The 22,548-nt window shown below is 49.5% G+C and overlaps 1 long non-coding RNA gene across 3 annotated transcripts; it reads left to right on the top strand.

The window, feature by feature from the left end:
• The first annotated feature begins 13,198 nt into the window (after positions 1 to 13,198).
• Positions 13,199 to 18,227, top strand: LOC120759302 (uncharacterized). Of its 3 annotated transcripts, none has more exons than XR_005703148.2 (5): positions 13,199 to 13,363; positions 15,361 to 15,542; positions 16,535 to 16,809; positions 17,262 to 17,505; positions 17,613 to 18,227. It is a non-coding gene; the product is annotated as an uncharacterized LOC120759302 (long non-coding RNA). The 3 variants fall into 3 exon arrangements; XR_009208324.1 differs by lacking the exon at positions 17,613 to 18,227 and adding an exon at positions 17,581 to 17,611; XR_009208323.1 differs by lacking the exon at positions 17,613 to 18,227 and having other exon boundaries at positions 17,262 to 17,611.
• Positions 18,228 to 22,548: the final 4,321 nt, after the last annotated feature.

Consider the following 22,548-nt stretch of genomic DNA (forward strand, 5'->3'; position numbering starts at 1 on the left):
CTCTGCCCAGAATTCCCGATTCCTAACAGCATCTGTGACTTTCTGCTCTTCCCTAACAACAATTCCTGATCTTTTAGCTGGAGTTGCACAACAGGAAAGGGTCAGAACAGCTGGAAAACTGCTCTGGAGAGTCGTGAGCAGGCAGCACGTGGGAGAACATGTTCAGACATCCTCTGACCCCCTCAGGTCAGGGTGGGCACTGGGATTTCTGTGGCAGGGGGTATTTATGGAATACTGGCCAGCGCAGACTCTCAGTCTCCTCTCGGACGTTTCCCTCTGGGCTGGCTGGTCACCCTGTGCCCTGGTTCCCAGTCCTTTACTGGGATCTCATGAAAGCACACAGGAAGACGAGTGAAAAAGGCTCTGCATAATCCACTGAACATATCTCCCCCCTTTCTTTTCTCCCCTGAACCAACGTGTCTTTCTCCAGGGCCGAAGTCGAGCGTCTCTGTGAAAGAGCCACTCTGAATGCAGCAGGTAATGCTGCAGCTCCTCAGCTCCTCAGACAATTCCTGAGAGCTTTCTGGAGCCAGGATGCATTTTCATGTCTCCTGTCTGGAAGAGAGCACAAAGTGGTGCAGCTGAAACGCAGCAGTTCAGAAATGGGAAGCTGTTCTGAGGGAGCATTCCTATTTCTGGATGTTTGTGTGGGCACTGTGATCACCTTGATCAGGTAACCACAGCCCCGTGGGCATTTTCTGGCACAGTCTGGAGGTGCTGATTTGGGGTGAAATCCTTTGCTGAGTCACAACACTTCACTTCAAACCAGCTTTTAGCATCAATAAAAACCTCCCAGCCTGTCCCTTCAAGGCAGCGTCTGGTGTTTACAGCTGCAGCACTTCAGCTGCTGCACTTTCGAGTGTTCCTGAAAAACACCTCTCGTTTTATGACATTTCATCTCCCAGCATTAACAGATAATCTTGTACAATCCAAATAGATTTGCAAGCAAGGCCAATTATCCCGGCAGGAGCAGCGGGGTGAGCGAATCCGTGGGCTGAGAGCAGAGAGAGCTGTGCTGTTTATTACAATGCCCAATAAATCATTTACAGCCAGAACCAATTACCTCTTTACTTCCAGTGCCTGCTCTTCAATTAACAGGGGGAATGTGCACCTTTAAAGGGGGTAATTTCTCGGGATGCATTGGATTGCTGTTCCAGCCCGGGGCTGAGCTGTTCTGTTGGAATTTTATTGGAGTCAGAGCTGAGAGCTCAGCCAGCCCCGGGCTCCCAGCTGCTTTCTTGAGGGTGGCATTACCTGTGCTCTGCCAATCGGGGAGCACTGCTGCAGGAATGCTCCCCACACCCCAGCAGGAGTTTCCAGACAGCGAAAGGTTTAAGATTCACCCCTTGCTGTTTTTATAAGGTAAAGGAGCCAGAGACTTCGATGCTCTTTTCCCAGTAAGTGTCCAGGTGCCGAGCAGAGATGCTGGTACCTGTACCCCAAAACCTGCCAATTTCATTGGGTAAGGTGCCAAAAAACCCACCTGGACCATGCAGTACTTAAAGGAGTGCACAGAACTTCCCAGGGCTTTTTTGAACTGCCTTAGCCAGTGCAAGAGTTCTCTCTGCACTGTGTTCGGCTGAGATTTCTTTTGTTACTTTTGTCATTATTAAATCCTTTTTCTTTTAAAAGAACATCTTTTCTAAAGCACTTCCAGAGAAGTTGTGTCGCTATTATTAAGCCACTCTGGGAGGCTGCAGGTGAACCCTGAGACCTGATGCATCTTCAGGGGGCTCACTGCCCTCTGTGAGATTTTATCACACAGTGACCAGAGCAGCGCCAGGGGAAAGCTTCCAGCATCCCGGCTCTGGGTGATGCTGTGCTGCTCCAGGCTGGGAAAACCCTCCCTGGGCAGCTGGGAACTGCTGCAGGGCACCGGGGGCACAGCCAAGCCATCAACACCCGCCTCAGCACCACCAGTGCAACCAGCCCGCCCCTTTTACTGGGAGCTCTGGTCTCCCCCTTCCACTGCTTTGACCTGGGAGCGCTCAAAGCTGGCGCTGGCAGAATTCCTGTGGTGGTGGTGGTGGAGGGCACAGCGCTCCAGAGGGAGGGGTTTTCATTATTTATGTATAAATTATGTTTATTTATGTTTTTATGGACGAAATTCCCAGGGAAAGTCAGACACTGTCCCATTCCCAAACCCTGGGCACAGACTGGGAGTGTTGGGGGCTGAGCTGGGAGTGGCCCCAGATGATGGCCTGGAGTCAGAGCAGGGTTTCTCCTGGAACATTCCTGGTAACAGATTGCTCCTGCACAGCTGCAGCCATCCCCCCGAGGGGAGCCGTGGAGAAGAGGGATGAACTCCTGTGGAATGGGCGAGTCCAAGGCCAAATCCATGGAAATTGAGGAGCTGTGGGGAGTGCGTGTTCCTGACTGAGATTTGCAAACTAAATGAGGACTGCTTTGCATTTATTTACATAAGAGCGTTTTCCATCCCTGGAAGTGTCCAAGGCCGGGCTGGATGGGGCTTGGAGCAACCTGGGATAGTGGAAGGTGCCCAGGGTATTAAACAAACCATGAAAGGTTCTGGCAACCTGAAAAAGCAGTGGGGTGAGGACTCTGGAAGTGTCTCCTGAGAGAGCCAGGATTTGCTTTAGATCTGGGAGCACTGGGAGCACTGGGATCATGGATCCCTAACAACCCCAAGGGACAAACAGTGTCTGTCAGATCTTTTGATGTCAATTACTTGGCATTATCCACAGAAAGAGTAAAAAAAGGAGCAAAGCTTGGTGTGTTTCTATTTCTGGTATTTGCTGGGCTGATTAATGATTAATGATTGATGATTAATGATTGATGATTAATCCCACAGACGTTTTGGTGACAGGGCTGGGAGAATCTTCCTGACACAGGAGACTTCAGCAATTACCCTCCAGACTAAGTGCTGGGACTCTGTAATTTATGGCACCTTTATCTCCTCTGGGATAGAGCAGCAGTAAATATAATGCAGGGAGAAGTCTTGCAAGGCCAAGAGACTTCATTAGTAAAGGAGAGAAACTCCTCGGCTTTCAAGCTCTTTCCAACTCTAATTTCTGTGCAATGAGGAGAGTGACAGAAAACTGCATTTTTATCATCTTCAGTGATTAAATGTTTCTGTTGTTCCAAGTAATTCCTGTATTCAGAGGATATATTTAGCTGTATAACAGCAAAACATCTCAAAGCATGAAATATGGAACTACTCTGACTCCTGGGTGGAAATCAGGGGAGGAATTCTCAGAGTTTCTCTTGTAAGGCAGATCAGGAGGTTTGGAGTGCCCATCCCCGCGGGTGCCCAGGGGATTCCTGGAGGTGGCACTCGGATGAGCTTGGACTCAGTGATCCTGGAGGGCTTTTCCAACCCGGATAATTCCCTGATTCTGTGCTTCCCTGAGCCCTGCAGCTTTCCTGCAGCTGGAATTTTGACCAGCACAGGGGTTCTGCCTAAGGAGCCCCTGGTACCAGGTCCTGCAGCAGAGCTCAGCTCAAACACAGGATTTTGAGGACCTTTCCCTTCAGCAAACGTTGCTCAACCAAAAGGTCTGAGCAAGTCACAGCTGATTAATCATCGCCTCCAGGAGAATTTATTTATTAGGCTTTAATCCGTTAACACGAGTTTTAGATGGAAAAGAAAAAAACATTAGGAAGGAAAACATTGTAAATCTTATTCTTCTGGGAACTGTTAGTGGCCGATTCCAGTGAGAATTGCTGAGGCCACGAGCAATCCAGATGTTTATTATTTGGCTAAGGCTGATTTTTCCTTCTTCCTGCAGTTCATTAATGAGGAGTGAACGAGTTCCTGGGATTGGAGAGGCAACAACTGGATGGACAAAGCCCTGATGTGGAGTTTGCTGTAAGCAAAGCTGTGGTTCTGTTCTAGATCTCTCTGCTTTTCCATTGAAACAGATTTAATCTAGTTTTAAAACCCAAAATCGTCTGAAAAGGGATTTTAAACCCACACCGAGACACGCAAGGACACATCTCCTAACTTCGCAAAAGTTTTTAGGTTTTACTTAAAAAACACACGAATCAGCATTTTCAATGGGAAGAGCCACATTTAAATTGTTAAAATCACTGGGAACAGAAACAAACTCACAAAGCCGAGGGGCACTGGAAGAAAACCTGGCTGAATCCGCTTTGAGAAGTGTTCATCTCAGGACTGCCAGGCACAGGGGGCTCAGGGTCTGTCTGAACATTGAGTGTGTGCTTTGGGAAGGGCACGTCCTAAAGGGAAACTTCAGGGATTAAAATCCATTTAACCCTTCTTGTCATTTTTTCGTAATAGCCCTAGGAGGGAGTATAAATTCCAGATTAGGCAATAGTTTAAATGATTTCTCTGTTGTCTGCTGTGCTGCTGAGGAGAAATGCTTTCACTTTAAAATAATTTCTCAATTTCCCTCTGCCTCTGCTTTCTGCAGCAGGTTCTGCTGCAAGCCCATCAATCTGAATCACTGGAGAACAATCTCATTCTGACAATAAACTGACGGGTGCTGCAAGCTAATATATTCTAATTTCAACCCAACATATTCTATATTCAATTGTGATCAGGGGAAAAAAACCCTCAATCTGTCAAAGGGAAACGAGCAAATGGCTCCTGGCTGGGATAACAGACACTCATGTCTATATTGTCTCCAGAATTCCTTGCCTCTGGCTCACCTCTTTAACTTGTGTCTAATTTTCATCTGCTGAGGCATTTTTACAGAGTTAGTACACGTGAAGGACATTGTGAAATGGAAGGAAGAAGGGGGACAATGAATGAAATATCCTGTTTTCCATCGTGGGCTTCAAAAAGACATTTTTGTGCCTGATTGCTTGTTCCATATCGCCGACTCGGGGAATGGTTTGGGGTGGAAGATAAAATCCCATGATTACAGACTGCAAGGAAACGCTGGAGTCTGCAGGGCAGGGGATTGTTCCAGCCGTGTTTGCACCTCTTCCCAATGCCATGGGAATCTCCAGGAAACCTCAGGGCACCAGAAGAGGCCAAGGAAAGGAAGATTTCAGCAGCACCACGGGGTTTTGGAGCACAAGGCAGATGCACTTGACGTGTCTCACCTTATCAGGAAGATCCTTTAAAGCACCCAAACCCCTTGGAGCAGCTGATTGTTGTTATCTGATTTTATTTCTCCTCAGTAACAGCCAGAAACGCAACCAGAACCATCCCCAGGCAAAAAGTCCTGGAGAATTTGCTCCAGACCTTCTCCTGGAAGCCTTTTCCACACAAATCCACAGGCTGCTGCCAAAATCTCTCTTGGCTTTGCACTGCCAGGGTTACACACAGGACTTGAAGCTCCTCCTTTTCCCTGTCCCAAACTGCTCCGTTTCAGAGCCACACAAATGCTCACCACTCCAAAAAAATTCCTCCTCCTTCCACAAATGGACAGATTTGTCCAGCACTGTTATTATTTGACTGTAAAATATTTACAGTTGCCATTATTCAGAGCCTTTTTGAAAGCCCACGGAGTTTAACCGAAAATGCTCAGGAGCTCAGGGACTGATCCCAGCTGCTCCAGCAGGATCTGCACAGCCTGCAAGCTGCTAATGAATGTTGGGATTGGAATCTGGAAATCTGGAAATCGAGGCTTTGCAGTTTCCAGAATGAAGCCCCACTCCAAGGATCGAAATTAAATGGAGTTTCAAACAAATTCTTGTATTTCTGTATCAACCCATTGGCAGTTCTCATTCCAAGTATTATGAAAACGTATTTTGTCACCTAAGTAAAAAAAAAACGACAAAACAACTTTGGATTTGTAAAGCATTCTCCATCTAAGAACAGGAAAACATTTCAAGCCCTCAGCCTGCTTCGTGCCTCAATCAGAAACTCCCACCTCGTTTTACTGGCAGGGAGCTCTGAGGGAGATTTTCCCTTCCAAGAGCTGCTCCTGGTCCTTGGGGGGATGAGCTCGGATGGGCAGCGTCCTCCTGGCACTTCCGTGGGTTTGGGAAAACGAAACCTGGAGTGGCTGTTTGGAACCACAAGTGTGGATGGCTCGGTCAGATTTCACAGCAAAGCATGGAGCAGTTGTGGGGAAAAAGGGAAAAAAGGGGGAAAAAAGGGAAAAAAGGGGGGAAAAATGGAAAAAAAGGGGAAAAAAGGGGAAAAAGAGGAAGAAGGGAAAAGGGGGGGAAAGGGAAAAAAGGAGGGGAAAAGGAAAGAAAGGGGAAAAAAGGGGAAAAGAGGGGAAAAATGAGAAAAAAAAAAGGGGGGGGGGAAGGGGGAAAAAAGGGGAAAGAAGGGGGGGGAAAAGGGGTAAAGGGGAAAATAGGGGGGAGAAGGAAGAAACGCCACCTCCTGCCTGTTTTATCCAGCTTAGCAAAGGCTCTGCCGGGAAGGAACAGAGTTCACTTGGAGCCAGGTAGCTCTGAATGCCAACAGGACCAAAATTCCCTCATTAATGCACAAAGATTCTTAATTGTGACCCGTGTGCTCTTTCTGAGCTGCAAATCAGCTCCTCTTCTCTCCCCAGGGAAGGATTCCAGGTGTTCTTTGGCCTCCACTGAGGTTCCTTGGGCATCCCATCTCACAGGAGAGCAGAAATTGCCTCTTGGCAGGGAAGTGTGCAGTGCTTGGTGCAGTGGGATTAAGGGAATGTTTTATTCCACGTCTGGTGACAGCTTTGCAGCTCTGCACGAAGGTTTTTGCAGGATGGATAATTCAGAATGGACCTGCTCAAGGAATTTGACCCACGACTCCAAAAGTCAGCTCAGCCACCACAGCGTAATTGTGATTAGATCAAATAAACAGCAAACAAGAATCTTTTTTCCCTCGGAGCAGCAAGGGGTCAGAATCTTAACTGGTGCTGGCTTTTCTTCATTCCCTCAAGCTCGTTAATTAGCAAACGAAAGTGACACGAATTAGCAAATCCAATATCCTGGGATTTCTCTCGGAGTCTCGGTGAGTCCTTCCCTGCTCCTGCCAGGCTTGGGCTGCTCCACGCTCCAGGCACGAGAATTTCCATGGGAAATTTTCCATGGGCTGGGTTTGTCACAGGCAGCAGCTGAGGCTCAGACAGGACTGAGTAGATGAGATGAGATTAAAGACTCCTTAAGTCACAGCACAGCAGCAGCAGAGGAAGCAAAGAAACCACACTGTAAAACTTCCTTGGTTTTATTTTTTTATTTTAATATTTTTTAAAGTCTGAGATAAATCGACAATTTTATTAAATTAAATCGATAGATTAACATTTAGATAATTATTTAATGAATTACCTAATAAATGAATTAAAATTTATTCAATTCAATTGATACTCCCCTTGACTGGGAATTTGGTCCCCATCTCTCTCGAGCCCTTCCTGCTCAACGATCCAAAACCTTTTGGAGATGGCTGTGGCTGTTCCCCGGGCCCACGGCAGCCCAGGATGGCTGAGGCTGGGAGGGAGCAGGGCAGGACCATCCCAGACTCAGGGATTGTGTCCGGGCTGCTCCGGGATATCCCCGGCCGGGAGATCCCCAGGGCTGATCAAATCCTATAAAAGAGGTGTAAAGTCCTGCAGGATTCTCCTCCAAACTCCTCCCCAGGATTGCAGAGCGGCAGCCAGAGGCTGTGCCCGGCACAGATCTCACAGCAAGCCTGGGACGTGCCAGCAAATGTCCCCAGAGCGTGCCAGGGCTGCCCGGTGCCCGGCGCAGCGATGGCACCGGGATCACACACGCCCAGGGAGCTCTGCTTGGTGAAGGCTCCTCTTTGTTTTTTGGCTGAATCCCAGAATCCCAGAATCACTCAGGTGGAAGAGTGCCAGCTGTGCCCACCCCCACCTTGTCCCCAGCCCAGAGCACTGAGTGCCACCTCCAGCCCTTCCTGGGACACTCCAGGGATGGGGATCCAAACCTCCCTGGGCACTTCCAGTGCCTGAGCTCCCTTTCCATGGGGAAATTCCTGCTGCTGTCCGAGCTGAGCCTCCCCTGGGCCAGGCTGAGGCCGTTCCCTCTCCTCCTGTCCCTGTTCCCTGGGAGCACAGCCCCATCCCCACCTGGCTCCAAGCTCCACGTCCATGAGCTCAATTAGCACTGGGCTTGATGAACCTGCAAAGGTGGGCTTTGCATTTCCCTGCGGTTTCCTTGCTCTCAGGAAAACCATGGAGCGTGCTGCCACAACCTTTGCTGCTTCAGAAACCTCCCCGGTTTCCTGCCCAGAGAGAAAAGAAGGAGAAATGTTTCCCTTTTGCCTTAATGCAGAGGCATTTGTGGATAAGGAGGAGCTGAATTCCCAGCACCCATCCCCGGCAGTGATGGATTTTCGGGTGAGAGATGACGGGAGCAATCATTTGACTGGAACAGTCAGAGATGGTTTAGCACCTGCAGCAATGACTCAGGAGCACTCTCAGCTTGATCAGCTCCTCTCATTTCCCTCTGGAATTCTGGAGATGTTCTGCTGCTTGTGGAGGTGCCAGCCCGTGCAGGGCTCTCGTGTGAGAGAGAATTTTCTCAGTGAATTGTGAGCTCAGGCTCGTCCTGAGCTGCTGCACTGCAGAGGGGCCCTGGAGCTGGGCAGCTCTTTGCCAAAAATGACTTTTAAGGCCTTTTCTGCTAAGGCCGAGGTTAATCCAAGCGTAGGTCCTGGTGGGAATAAACGATGATTCCTCATGAATAACAATAGCACAGTCAGGCCCTAAATGAGACATTTACCCAACCTTTCTCATCTGTCCTCTCTAAATCACCTTCCCTGCGTTGGCATCTCGTGTCCCTGGAGGGAAGGGCTGAGGATCTACAGCTTTATTCCAGGAGGCGACAGCAGGAGGGGCGAGGCTGCTCGGAGGTGATATTCCAGGCACATTGCTAACAGCCCTGCCCGGTGCATCCCGGCAGGGAGCGGGGGTGACCTTCAGACAGGGCCAGCGCAGAGCAGAGCAGCCAGGGAGGGCAGGAGGAGCCTCTGAGCACCTCCAAACCCCCTGCTCAAAGGTCAGAGTGCGACCTGCGGCGTCTGAAGGGACAGAGGAGTGCAGATTGCTCATGTTCTGCTCAGATTTTTCAGTGCCTCATCCTCTATAAAGGAAGAATTCAAAGTTTGGGACTGACACCATCTGCTCCCGACTCCAAGGATCTTCCTGCACTTCCCACAGCTTCCCATCAATTCCTTCCAAATGTTCTCTCCCTCCAATAGGGGTGGAACCTTTCCAGATTAAAATCACAAAGATAGATAAGATTTATCACCCCCGGCCTCTGTCTGGGCCATTTCTTGGTGCTCTGCTCCTCCCCTGGGCACAAAACCCAGCAGGTTTCAGTTTCACCATCCTTCTGCAGGAGTGTGTAAAACTTACTGGGTGCAGAGGCTGCACTCACTAAACTGTGACTAAAAGGGCTTGAAGGGAGATTCCGAGGAAAAAAAAACTCAGGCACAAAGAAAAAAACCCCCAAATCCTGTGTTAATTGATAATTGAGCTTTCCAAGTGGTACCAGCAGCCCCAACGGAAATAAAAATTTCAGGATGTCCCCTAAAGAGCAGAGGAATGAAGGACAGAGGCAGCGACCCCGGGGTGACTCTGGGATGAGGGTGGGGGTTAATGGAGAGATGGAAAATGGGCACCACTTTCACATCAATGCCCAAAATACACAGACAGCTATTTTCTCAAGTGGCTAGGAATAGTTTAGAGATTTTTTTTTCCCAATCAAATAGCATGAGGTAAAACAGTCTGCAGGGGCTGGTGAGGAATGAGAGGCTTATGAGGGAGAATGTCACAGAACATCAGAACTGCTCCTTTCTGCCATTTCTGTCCCTGAAAGCCAAGCTGCTTTTTGTGGTTTTGGAAGAGGAGTGTCCACGTGGGGAGATGAAAACCTGACAATGCCTCTGCTCCCCTCGAGCCGACAGCAGCTCAGCAGATAATAAACAAACTGAGCCCAAGGAGCAGGGGAGCAGAGGAATTGCTCATCACCACCTCCAATTTCTGCAGCTTTGCCTTAAAGTAAAATGCAGATCTTTGAGAGAAAAAGCTGAAGAGCAGAACCAAATGAAGCAGAATAAGCAGAAGCAGCTTTTCCCTGCTTCCTTGGGGGGAATTCAACAGCTGCGAGTGGGTTTTAGATCCTGTGCCATTCTCATTCATCTTTGGCCTCCCCTCACTTCACACTGTCAGTTTTGCTGAGCTGCTCTGCATGAAAAGTGCTTTTGATGTTTGGCAGGGGACCAGCGGGAGAGAGACACGGCAGCAGCTCTGCCCTGTGGGGATAGAGCTGCTGATGTGACTGATCCACCTGGCATATCGCTGCAGTCCATGTCACAAAAACGACCCCTGTCCTGCTGCAGGCCCCCCTGCCCTACTGCTGCCTCTTTTCAGAGAAGAGAGAACCTGGGTCAGGGGAGCTGCTTATCCAGGGCTTCAGTGAATCCAGGGAAAGGAGCACTGCTGCTGTCTGTGAGCGAGGGAGAAACACAGGGATCCATCACTGGATACAGAGCACGGGAGAACACACTGGAATTGATAACTGGATACAAAGCAAGGGAGAAAACACAGGAATTGATCACTGGGCACAGAGAACAAGGGAGAAAACACAGGAATTGATCACTGGATACGGAGCACGGGAGAACACACTGGAATTGATAACTGGATACAAAGCAAGGGAGAAAACACAGGAATTGATCACTGGGCACAGAGAACAAGGGAGAAAACACAGGAATTGATCACTGGGCACAGAGAACAAGGGAGAAAACACAGGAATTGATCACTGGATACAGGGAGCAAGGGGGAACGCACACAAGAATTGATCACTGAGCACTGAGAACAAGGGAGAAAACACAGGAATCCATCACTGGACCCAGAGCAAGGGAGAAAAAGTGCCTTCACTTGCCACCTTCCTGGCTTTGAGTGTTCATCCAATGAGGAAACGCTCTGAAACTCTGATTCCCTCGTTCCACTCCCTCTGTAAGACACCAGAGCTGTGGGAATTCCTCCCAGGGGGTGCCCCAGCATAAGAGAACTTTCTGCTCATCACAGCAATGCCAGAAAAGCTTCCCTGTGGTGTTTTTGCTCCTCAGGAAGTTCCTGTGCTGTAAGTGGGCAATTAAATCCCAATATGCAAATGGACCAAAACTTATCAAAGTGTGAAACCTTGTAACCATTTGTCCATTTTGTGACCATTTTGTGTTCATTTGGGGTCCATTTTTGTGACCATTTTGGGTCCACCTTGGGTGCAGCTCTGCCCAGACTCTTGTCCTGCCCAAGGTACAACCTAAAGGCTTTTCAATAAATCTCTGCTTTATTCTCCAGCTCTGCCCAGTCCTGCTCCAGCTCAGCCTTCCCAAGGCATCACCATCTCCCTTGCGCAAGCCCAACATCTCCCCGTTGGAGAGAGCCCTCAGCTGCATTTCCTCCTGGAGCAGCAGCTTTGGGGCGAGGCTGAGTCCCAGCTGGTGGCACAGAGCTGCTCCCCACAGGGCCCTGGGTGTCATCAGGGACACAGAAAACACAATGACCTGCAAGGTCCTGGCCTGGTGACGTTCAGGGGCTACAGGACCAGCATAAATCTGATGTCCCCCTGTGACTGATCCAGATCAGAATCCAAATCACACCAAACCAGACCTCCAGAATGGGACCTGGGAGAATCTTTAATATCCTCCCCATGGCAGGTGTTATACAGGAGATAACAACCAGAATTCCTGTCAAAAATAACATTTTTGTGGCGTTTGAAACACTAATTTCACAATCTCCTCAGCCAGACTCGATGAATCATCGGCGTGCTGTCGCTGGTGGAAGTGCAGCAGATGGAGGAGCAGCCAGCAGTGATCCCCAGGAACCTCCTCAGGGCTGGGATGAGAGCTGGGATGGAACACAGCTCCTGGAGAGGCTCAGCAGGACCCCTGGGCCACGGAACCTGTGATGGGTGAGTGCATCTCCTGTGAAATGAAGCACTGGGATCATCCATAAAGCTGTCAAAGAAACCCCTCCAGCCGCTCCTGTCTGCTCAACACGAAACCTTGAAGCGTTACAGCGCAACCCCAATTACTTGATTGCGTTCTGTGCCGATGGAGGATCTGTCTCAGGCACTGGGGGGATTTTGTGGGATAAATCAGGGGCCCAGCACGGCACTGCTTGTGGAAAGGCTGCACTGAGGCACTCGGATGTGCCCTGGGGACAGGAGGGACAGGAGCTGCTGGGCAAACCCCTGAAATGCGATCCCCTGAGCTGGGGCTCCCTGTGCCTCCAGGATGAGGGGTCCGACACTGCCAGGTGCAGCTCCAGGGATGCTGGTGCTGGAAGCGCAGGAACAAATCCCTGTCACTGATCCAGCGGGGAACGGGGCATCCCAAAAATGCGTCCCTCGGCACCACACACCTCCAGGGCGCTCAGCCTGAGCAGTGGGAGCGGCGCCGAACTCAGGAAGGAAAGGAACACTGGTGATGTGAAGCGTGAAGCTCCCACGCTGGTGCCATAAGGGACATTGGGAAGTTACTAAAATCCGCAGATTGTGAGGAGAAAGGTCCTTTGGGGTGGGGTTTGGTGGTGCCCCTCCTGTGTGAGTAGGAAAAGGCCGTCCCAAAATCAGGGATCACATTTCGCTGCCACCCCCAGGCACTCGTTAAAGCAGACCCAGGTATCTCCAGTTCTTGTCCCTCTTGATTAATTCTTGTCCTGTGAGCAGCACCTGCCACTAGACAGAGCTTTTCCCTCTCCTCTGCAGTGAGCGTCCGTCTCCACTGATTCTCTTCAGAGGATTATTTCTTAATTCTGCCTAGAAAATTCAATTATTTGATCACCCAAAGGGCTTTGCTTTTACCAGCAAGAACATCTCTGCAACCATTTAAAGTCTCATCGGGGTTAATGCAATACAAATCCTTTCTTCACTTTGAAAAGGAGAATTCAAAGACGAAATGCTCTGACTATCGCTCCTTCCCTGGAGCTTTTCCTTTCTTCCCAATACCCAGTTTTTAAAATAACTGAACGCGTTTTGTGGCTAAAATCTGAAGTTTTGAGAGAAGTCTCAGCTCCAGCAGGAGAGTTAAGTTCCCTTTTCCCTTATCTGACATTTCCCTCTAGTGGCTGAGCCCTCGAGCATCAGCACCCAAAAGGGAGGAACCGCAAACTTCTCCTGCTTTGCCCCCCTTTTTTAGGAAAATATTCCACTTTAACCTCGCTGTGCCCTGCTTGTCGTGCTTTGCTCTCTGTGAAAACTCTGCTCTGCCGTTCCTGGGCTCAGGGATAACGGGACACAGCTGCTTCCACCCTTCCTTGGGCAAGGTGCAAATTCCTGTGGGGCAAAGGAGGAGCTAAAGGGCGCTGTGAAGAGGAATAGTTTTGGTTCAGGGCTCTTCTGGGACTCTCAGACGAGCACAGACCCAGAAATGTTGTTCTGGTGAGACAAAACCCCAATTTTCCTTTTTCTAGCAGGGCTTTCTCCTTGGTTCTCCTCCAGAGAAGTGCCCCAAGACAAGGCTGGACTTCCAAACTGGGTAAGTCTGGCTGGATTTAAAGATAAGTTATAGATAAGTATATATAAGTAATTATATTTATATGTAAGTATAAGTAAGAAGCAAGTGAAGATTTAAGAGAAAAGATTCACCCATCAATGCTCCCCTGCCTCACTTCTCCACTTCACGGCAAGATGGTCATGCCAATAATGTGAAAAAATAAAAATGAAGCTTTAAAAAAATACCCTGTTAAATAGGTAATTTTGGTATTTTAAAGCCATTTTTTGGTTATTGTACCTTCTAATCAAAGGTTGTCGGGGGCAGAGGGGATGTAAAGGGTCCGTGTCTGAGGGCTGTGGGATGCACCAAAAAAGCACCACGGAGACTGCAGGCTGTGCTTCAGGAGGTGCTGTGCCTGGGAGAGGCACCTCCAGGCTGGAAAATTTTATGGCACAAAATCTGAGCTCCGAGGGCTCAGAAGCTGAGTTTATTTCCCTCTCTCTATCTGAAATGAGTCGCCACGAGAAGCTTTTTCAATGAAAAGGGCTTCTTTCTCATAAATACTTGAAAGCAAACGTGGAATTTCTGTTCACCTCAGGAAGATGATGCCATTCATCAGCGCTGTCTATGGCTTTGTGCTCGTGTTTGTGTGGGGTTTTTTTTTCTCGTCCCCTCAAACCACAGTGGTTTTGTCAAAGCTGTCTGAGTCTGGAAGCCTCCCGAGCAAACATTGCAGAACTGAGACTGCGCTTTGGGAATGCTGCAGGAGAGGAGTTCTGCCAGGACATGAGCGAGGGGAGGCACAAACAGCTCCTGTCCACGGCAGGGAAACCTCCAGGGAAAGCAGGATTTGCCCGGGGGCAGAGGGCGAGAGGAGAGGGCAGCTGGGGATGTGTTTGTTTGGGATCCGCTGCTGGGTGAGGAGAAAATCAACCAACAGCTCACACAGGGGCTGGCAAATCAGGGCCAGCTTTAATTTGAAGTGGGTTTTTTTTTAAGCAAAGTGCTAAATGAGCTGTGGACAGAAGGCAGGGATGAAGGGAGAAGCTCGTCCCGTATTTTCAGAGGAGGACATGGCAGATGAGGACTTTGTGACCCTGGACACAGTCTGGAGTCAGGAGCAGCCCAGGGGATGGAACTCAGAGCCGGCAGGGTTTTAGTCCTGGACCTGCCTGGGGTGAGGCTGCAGGTTTTTTTATCCTGGACCTGCCTGGTTTGAGGCTGCAGGGTTTTTATCCTGGACCTGCCTGGTTTGAGGCTGCAGGGTTTTTATCCTGGACCTGCCTGGTTTGAGGCTGCAGGGTTTTTATCCTGGACCTGCCTGGGATGAGGCTGCAGGTTTTTTTATCCTGGACCTGCCTGAGTGAGGCTGAGCTGCTGCAGGAGCCTTCAGCAAGCACAGAACCCCAAGCCCACAGTGCCTGCTCTGCTCTCCACAGCTCCCTGCTCCGAAGGGAGGTCTCAGGGCAGCTCCTGCCCTCCTGCCACCCCAGTTAATGGGGAAAATCTCTGAGAAAAGGAGGAGATGCTGGTTTCGCTTGACTTTTTGGGTTTTGCCCTTGGTTTCTCTTAGAGAAACGGAGTTAAGCCCACCTTTTGCTCACATGTTTGGTGTTAAACCAATCCACAGAATCCCTGAGGTGGGAAATCCCTCCCAGCCCATCCAGTGCAGGCTGTGTCCAATCCCCACCTTGTCCCCAGCACTGAGTGCCACCTCCAGAAATTCCTTGGACACTCCAGGGATGGGGATCCAAACCTCCCTGGGCAGTTTCAGTGCCTGAGCTCCCTTTCCATGGGGAAATTCCTGCTGCTGTCCGAGCTGAGCCTCTCCTAAGGAGCAAAGCCCAGTCTCTCTTTAGGCTCTGGCTCCTTTGGGCAGGGAGGAGCTGCAGGGTGGATGCCCAGCAGAGCCTTGGGAATGGGCACAACTGCCCAGAGGCTTCTGAATCAGCCAAAAACATGAACTGAATGCAGGGACAATAACAAAAAAAAAGGAAGTAGACTGGAGAAAATGACTGCTTGTACATTTTTTTTTTAAGGAATTGCTCTGGAGCTTGTTCATTCTGAGATGAATTGCGAGCTTCAGCCTTGCCAGTGAGCTCACCCTGGTTCTGAGTCTCTAGTGGGGATTTATCCATCTGAAAGTGCCCTGAAACTACTCCGCTTTCTATGAAGCTCAGCCACTGCAGATTAAAGCTGGGAGTGGATTTCTGACTCAGAGGTAAAAGACACGATGTCACCCTCGATGACGGAAATTCTTTACAGGCTCTCTTTCCCCTTTTGAAAGTTATTTGCCTAAAAGAAGAGGCCTGAGGTTGTAACTGGAGCACATGACAGAAACAAATGGGGTGTTTGTGTTCCTTCAGTCAGGTAACTCAATCTGTCAGTGTTTTAGTTTTGCAATATCAAATACCCTGGTAAATCCCCCCTGAGACTGTGACAGTGCCGAGACTGCCAGCGTGAATTTCTTGGAGGGAAGGTAAAAATGATGGAATGAGATTATTAAAACAACGAAGGGAGATGCAGAAGTGGAAGAGGGAAGTGGATCAGGTGCCATTTTCTGCTGTAAATTAGCTCTTGGTGCACTGAGCTTGGACAGTGCTGATGTTTTGGGTGTCTCTGAGTGTCAGACCCCATTAAGGGAGCCTGGAGTGCCAGGGTGAGGGGAAACGGCTGCAAACTGCCAGAGGGTGCTGGGTGGGAGATTGGGCAGGAATTGTTCCCTGGGAGGGTGGGCAGGCCCTGGCACAGGGTGCCCAGACCCCTGGCAGTGTCCAAGGCCAGCTTGGAACGCCCTGGGACAGCGCAAGCTGTCCTTTCCCTTCTCCTGTGCTCCCCATGCTTCTCCCCATTTTTGCTGTTTCTTCCAAAACAACACGTCTGCCACAGTGAGATAAAAATCTCATTCAGTTTTTACCATGGAGTGCCGGGATTTTCCCTCTTCCCAGACCTGTTATCCACCATGGCTGGGCTGTCTTGGAGGAGCAGGACAAAGAGCAGTGGGATAAAAAGACCAGTTTAACTCATGCCAGGAACTCTGTGCCCTTTGCAGGGGTGCCCAAAGCCAATCCCCTTGTCCAGAGCGGCTTCCTGGGTTTTATTCCCCCACAGCTCAGTCCTTTTGGTCTGAAGGTGGCCAAGCTTTGGGCTTGAGCAGTTTCTCATTTCCTAAAAAAAGCCATTGGCAGGATTTTGTTTTGATGTCATCTCAAGGCCTTGCAGACTTGCACTGGGTCATGTGAATGTCGATGGCACCAGAAGCGAGACTTGGAGCCACGGTGGAAAACACATTCATTGCCCAATTTGAATGTCAGCAGCACAGCTCAAGTTTCTGATGCCAGCAGCGATCTCAAAAGTTTTAATGAGGTCTGAGTTTGGAGAAAATGTTCACGAAGTTCGGATACACTGCGGCTCCTCTTGGGCTTTTTTGGAAACCACCGAGCTTGGGGAGTTCAGGATCTGCTTGAGCACTGCAGATAAAACAAAGGGTAAAGCAAGGACAGGAATTAAATACAAGGGAAAATTAAAAATAGGTGTAAACTCTGTAAATTTCAGGCAATGTACACGGTTCAATTCAAGTGTTTCATGCAGCTTTATTTTTATTACCTTCAAAGCAGAGGAGCTTCTGCTGAATGCCCTTGAGGGAAGGGAGCGTGGAGGGAATGGAAAGGAATGAAAGACTCGGGGTGGTTGGGAATTTCAGACATTCCAGATGGGAATGAAACCAGGTTGTGACCAGAGGGAGGAGGAGGAGGGGGAGGCAGGGAAGGCAGCTGGGGACCAGGGGATGGGATGGGACAGGGTGGGGACTCCAGGCACAGGGAGCGAGGCCAGCGCTGGGCCAGCTTGGAGCAGGATCTCATCAGGGAGAACCCGGGGCTTCTGCTGGCCAGGGTGACCACACAGTGATGCCTTCAGTTTTATTTTTACTGTATTTCAGGTTCTGTGCTGCCCAGGTGCAGCTCTGAGCTCACACTCAGGCTCACTCAGCTCTCTGCACACAGCAGCCACACAAAACAAATCCTGTTCCTGCTGCACACCAAGGACACCTGGGACAAGATTTCAGTCCAAAAGCACAAACAGCGGGGGCTGGAGGAGGAACAAGAAGGATGGGACCTCACAGCCTGGAGCTGGGATGGGACAATTAAACCCCAATATGCAAATGGACCAAAACTTATAAAAATGTGAGACCTCGTGTCCCTTTTGTGCCCATTTTGGGTCCACCTTGGGTGCAGCCCTGCCCAAGGTGTATCCTAAAGGCTTTTCAATAAATCTCTGCTTTATTCTCCAGCTCTGTCCAGTCTCTGCTCCAGCTCAGCCTTCCCAAGGCATCAACAGGAGGGACAGCTTTTATTCAAATTGTGCCCATGACTCCTCCTTGGCCTCGTTCCTGTCCCTGTGTCTGGCTCTGCCCAGAGGCTCCTGGTGACACAGTGACAATGTGACACCCTGGGACTTCCGTGCTTTCAGTTTGGGTTTGCTTTTTCAGAGTGCTGCCACTAAAACTGAGTGAGGTCACCAGCCCATTGCTAAAGACGGGTAAAAGCCCACAGGAGTAACTCCCTTTGGAAGGGGGGATGGAAGGCACACAGCTCCAGCTGCCTCTGGGGTTTGTGTCAGAGAATTGGTGCCTTTCTGTCAAATTACAAAATCTGTTGAAAAAAAATCATCTTCAGACTTTATTCTGGTGTTTTACTTTGCCACCAGCTAAGCACTGATGAGAATTTGGAGTTGTGTACATTTAGCTTTGTTTCTTATGAAATTAAAATCCTCCTTGTTTGTATTTAATCTCCACTTTAACTCCTACTGCCGTTCCCCAAGTCTGAGGTATAAATAACAGGAGGGAAATCCTGACCCGGGGAGTTGAACACACGGGTTTTTGTTTATTCTGAGTTAAATATTCTGTTGTTTAAATGAGCAGAAGGATAACTGCAATTCTTCAGCACCTGGAAACCAAATCAGCCAACTCCTGACTCCAAAATTGGTGCAAGTCACCATCCCTAGGTACAGGAAAATGTGTGACAAGAATCGGTTGGTCAATGTCCGGTGGAACGTGGCGGGGTTTTATGTCAAAGGGAAGCGTTGGAAATTCATATTTGAGAAGGTTTCCTCAGCAAATGAAGAGAATCAGTTTCTTTATCGTGGTCTGTGATAGAAAAACCGGTGCAATCTGTGCAGAACGTGGTTCAGGCTGGACATCAGCAGGAATGTCTCCATGGAAAGGGGGGCCGGGCTTTGGAAGGGGCTGCCCAGGGGGGGTTGTGTGGGAAACATTAAAGGTAAGAAGGTGTTTAGAAATCTGTGGAAGCAGGCCCAGAAACAGAAAGAGCAGAATTTAGAATTAGCTGCAACTGCAAAGTTTGAAAGTAGGAAAAGCTACAATAGTACAGCAGGCAAGGACAGAAAACAATAATCTGAGTCTTAGGTTTGGCTAGGATGGGTCTTAGGACTGCAGAAAAATATGCTTGGCAAGATAGTAGTGTTGCTAGACGGACACATTTTAGGTTTTAAGCTTAATAATGGAAATTTTTTTACTGTTAATGGAGGCATGGGTCAATAGCAGCATTGTCTGAAGCAGGGGTGTGTGCTTTCAGTGGGTGGTAGAACAATCACCTGGAAGCTTTAGCAGCATGTTATTGGCTGGGGAACTTTTAAAATGCTCTGTCACAGAGAGCTCCTGGCTGCTGCAGTCCCTCAGTGGTGCAAATCCCAGTTTTGAGGCTGGGGCTGCAGTAAGGCTTCGAGGAACGCCTGCCCGTGATCCCATCCCGTTCCCGCCCGCGCCCAGCGGTTTGGCGTCACCCGGAGGTGACACTCGGAGCTCGGGGATGGGACGAGGTGGGGACGGGCTCCATGGTCTAGAACGTTTCCAGCTCAGGGATTCTGGAATTGCTGGCAGCAGAGGAGCCCCATCCCGGGACAGCCCAGCGCAGCGACAAGGGCTGGCCCTGCTGGGACAGGAGCCAGTTTCAGGCTTGCGGCTTTTGAGGTCAGGCCGGGTGTCCCAGCCCCTTCGGGGGGAAGTTCTGCAGCCGCCTCCTCATTTATTGGTTTATTACATAACCCGGGCTGGCCTCGTGCACCCCGGCTGCCAGCCCGGCACGTCACGGAAACCACAGAGATGTTTTGACGGGAGCTGCTCCGACATCCCTCGAGAACCTGGAGAACCTCGCAGGGGCTCTGCCGAGGGAGTTCTCGGGGGGAAACAGCAAAGCTTGGGCAGAACCAAACTGAGCCGGGATTTCCAAGCTGAAACTCTGCGAATGGGGGGGTGTCGTGTTTTATTTTGGTTTGGTTTTTTTGTTTTTTTTTTTTTTGCTAGGGTTGGGGTTAAATGTGTGACACGGGATTTTTTTGTTTGGATTCGGGTGTTTATTAATTTTTATTTATGTTACAGTCTTACAAGCTGTGAGTTCTACAGCACGTTTAGCTAACAAACTATAAAAATGGTTGTCTTTTTTTCTATGAGCCCTTTTAAGGATGAACTGTTTAATTAAGAAATGACACTTAAATTACTTTTAGTTTTAACGTAATAACCAACCATTCATGGCCCGCAATGCAGATTTTTCTAATTACCAAAATATCACTTAGACTTAGGAAGATTCTTCTTCAGTGAAAAAGCACTGGCCTCTGCTCTAAAACTTTCATCTTGCTCTCTCTCTATATATATATTTCTATATTCTAAAATTTAAGTTTTTCACTATGTGATTTTACATGCTTTTATTTAAACTACACACACTCATCATTCTAGTTCTATCATTTAATTTTGGAAGCTTTCTCCATGGCTTTAGGTCAAATGCAGTGTTTTCTCGGGGGTTAGTGTTTGTCAGCACAGAAACTCTGAAATTCTCAGTGCCCGGGGTTCCGATGGGGGCTGAGTCCTGTGGGGGGATCCCACGCAAAGAAATCCAGGTGGGATTGCAGCATCCCCTCCCCCCAGGCAGCAGGACTGGGATTATCCAGAAGGAATTCCTCCTGGAAGGGAATATTTCCCTCCTGGAGAGGCTGCCCAGGGACGTTTGCTGTCCGCACCTCTGCAGGTGTCACCAGGATGTGGCACTCAGTGCTCTGGGCGGGGGACAAGCTTGGGCTCCATGGGCTGGGGGGAATTTCCAGGAATTCCTGGCATTGCTGATCCTCCCACCCCAATCCCATCCCACCCCCATCCCACCCCCATCCCATCCCCATCCCATCTCATCCCATCCCATCCCACCCCATGGATCCCATCCCAATCCCATCCCATCCCAGGGCTGTTTCTCTCTGAGGACACGCTGCAGTTACCTGGGAAGTGCTGGGCTCTGCTTCCTCTTTCCCTCTCTGGTTTCAGCACAGTTCTGACATCCCCGCCAGGTTTGTGGGGATGCAAAACAACCAAAAAACCAAAACACACTGCCGAAACTCAGGGTGAGGGAGTTTCTTTGCAGTGAAATCGTGAGTGAAGGTGGAATTTTCTTTTTTACCGAATGCTTTGTTGCCCCAGAAAGTCCTCAGAAAGGAGAAAGGGGATCCAAACATTTGGGAAGAATTTTTCATCAAAACTAAACAAGGCCGGAACCAGAGGCAAAACAGACTTGGAATGGGTTTTGTTAGTAATTTTCTTTTAAGTCCCTAAAAATAAGATTATCTGAAAGTAGATTTGGAAATTTGACTTTAACTATTTCTACTTTTCTTTCCTTCTGTTTTTTCCTTTGATTTTCTGATTTTCTCTATTTCTTCTCTCTGTCTCTCTCCCCAAATCCATCAGGACAATTTGAGTGTCTCATGTTCACAATTATGGTGAGACCTTAAACTGTTCCCAGAGAAATCTAAACCCTTCCTATCTCTGTTTGGCCATTTCAGCCGCCCAAACCTGAACAAATTTCATCACTTTTCCCTTTTGGCCCAGCCCAACCTTTGTGAAGGGCAGTGTCCTCCTGGCTGTTTGTGCATCCACACTGCTGGGACTGATTGATAATTACTGGAAACTTGCAAATGATCTGAGCCTAGAATTTAAAATTATTTTTATTTAAAATTATTTAATTTTAAAATAATTATTTTTCATTATTTGATTTAAAATATTTTAATTTTAAAATAATTAAATTTAATTAAAATTAAGCATTAATTTAAATTTAAAATTAATTTTAATATAATCAATTTTAAATTAATGAACAGGCTATTGTCTGTTTCGTTCCCCAGGTGCTCCAGTGGGATCCCAGCTCAGCTTCCACGGGCAGCAGTGGCAGCACCTGGAGTGGCTTTGGTTGGGGTCAGGATAAAGAGCTCCCAGTGCCGCTTCAGTGTTCCTCAAACACTTCCAGGGATGAGGGCTCCACCCCTCCCCAAGGTTAAATAAAGGGGATTTTTAATTTTCTTTAGTTTTGACCAAGATTCCCCTTCCAACTGAAAATCTCCATTCTTTTAGGAGAAGTGGTTTGAGTTTTTCCTTCCCCAGGTGCAGATGTGTGGAGCGCCGATGGAGCTGAGCGTCGGTGGAGCTGTGCATCGGTGGAGCTGGGCGTAGGAGTGGAGCATCGATGGAGCCGAGTGTCGATGGAGCTGCACGTCGATGGAGCCACGGGCCGATGGAGTGGAGCGCCAGTGGAGCTGCACGTCGATGGAGCCGAGCATCGATGGAGCTGAGCGTTGGTGGAGCTGCACGTCGATGGAGCCGAGCGTCGATGGAGCCGAGCGTCGGTGGAGCTGAGCGTCGGTGGAGCTGAGCGTCGGTGAAGCTGAGCGTCGGTGGAGCCGAGCGTCGGTGGAGCCGAGCGTCGGTGGAGCCGAGCGTCGGTGGAGCCGAGCGTCGATGGAGCTGAGCGTCGGTGGAGCCGAGCGTCGGTGGAGCCGAGCGTCGGTGGAGCCGAGCGTCGGTGGAGCCGAGCGTCGATGGAGCTGAGCGTCGATGGAGCTGAGCGTCGATGGAGCCGAGCGTCGGTGGAGCCGAGCGTCGATGGAGCTGAGCGTCGGTGGAGCCGAGCGTCGGTGGAGCCGAGCGTCGGTGGAGCTGAGCGTCGGTGGAGCTGAGCGTCGGTGGAGCTGAGCGTCAATGGAGCTGAGCGTCGATGGAGCTGCGCGTCAATGGAGTGGGGCGTTGGTGGAGCCGAGCGTTGATGGAGCTGAGCGCTGATGGAGCCGGGCGTCGATGGAGCTGAGCGCCGATGGAGCTGCGCGTCAATGGAGTGGGGCATCGGTGGAGCCGAGCGTCGATGGAGCCGAGCGTCAATGGAGCTGTGCGTCGATGGAGCTGA

Source organism: Hirundo rustica, chromosome 14 (genome assembly GCF_015227805.2).
Source record: "Hirundo rustica isolate bHirRus1 chromosome 14, bHirRus1.pri.v3, whole genome shotgun sequence".
Taxonomy (NCBI): Eukaryota; Metazoa; Chordata; class Aves; order Passeriformes; family Hirundinidae; genus Hirundo; species Hirundo rustica.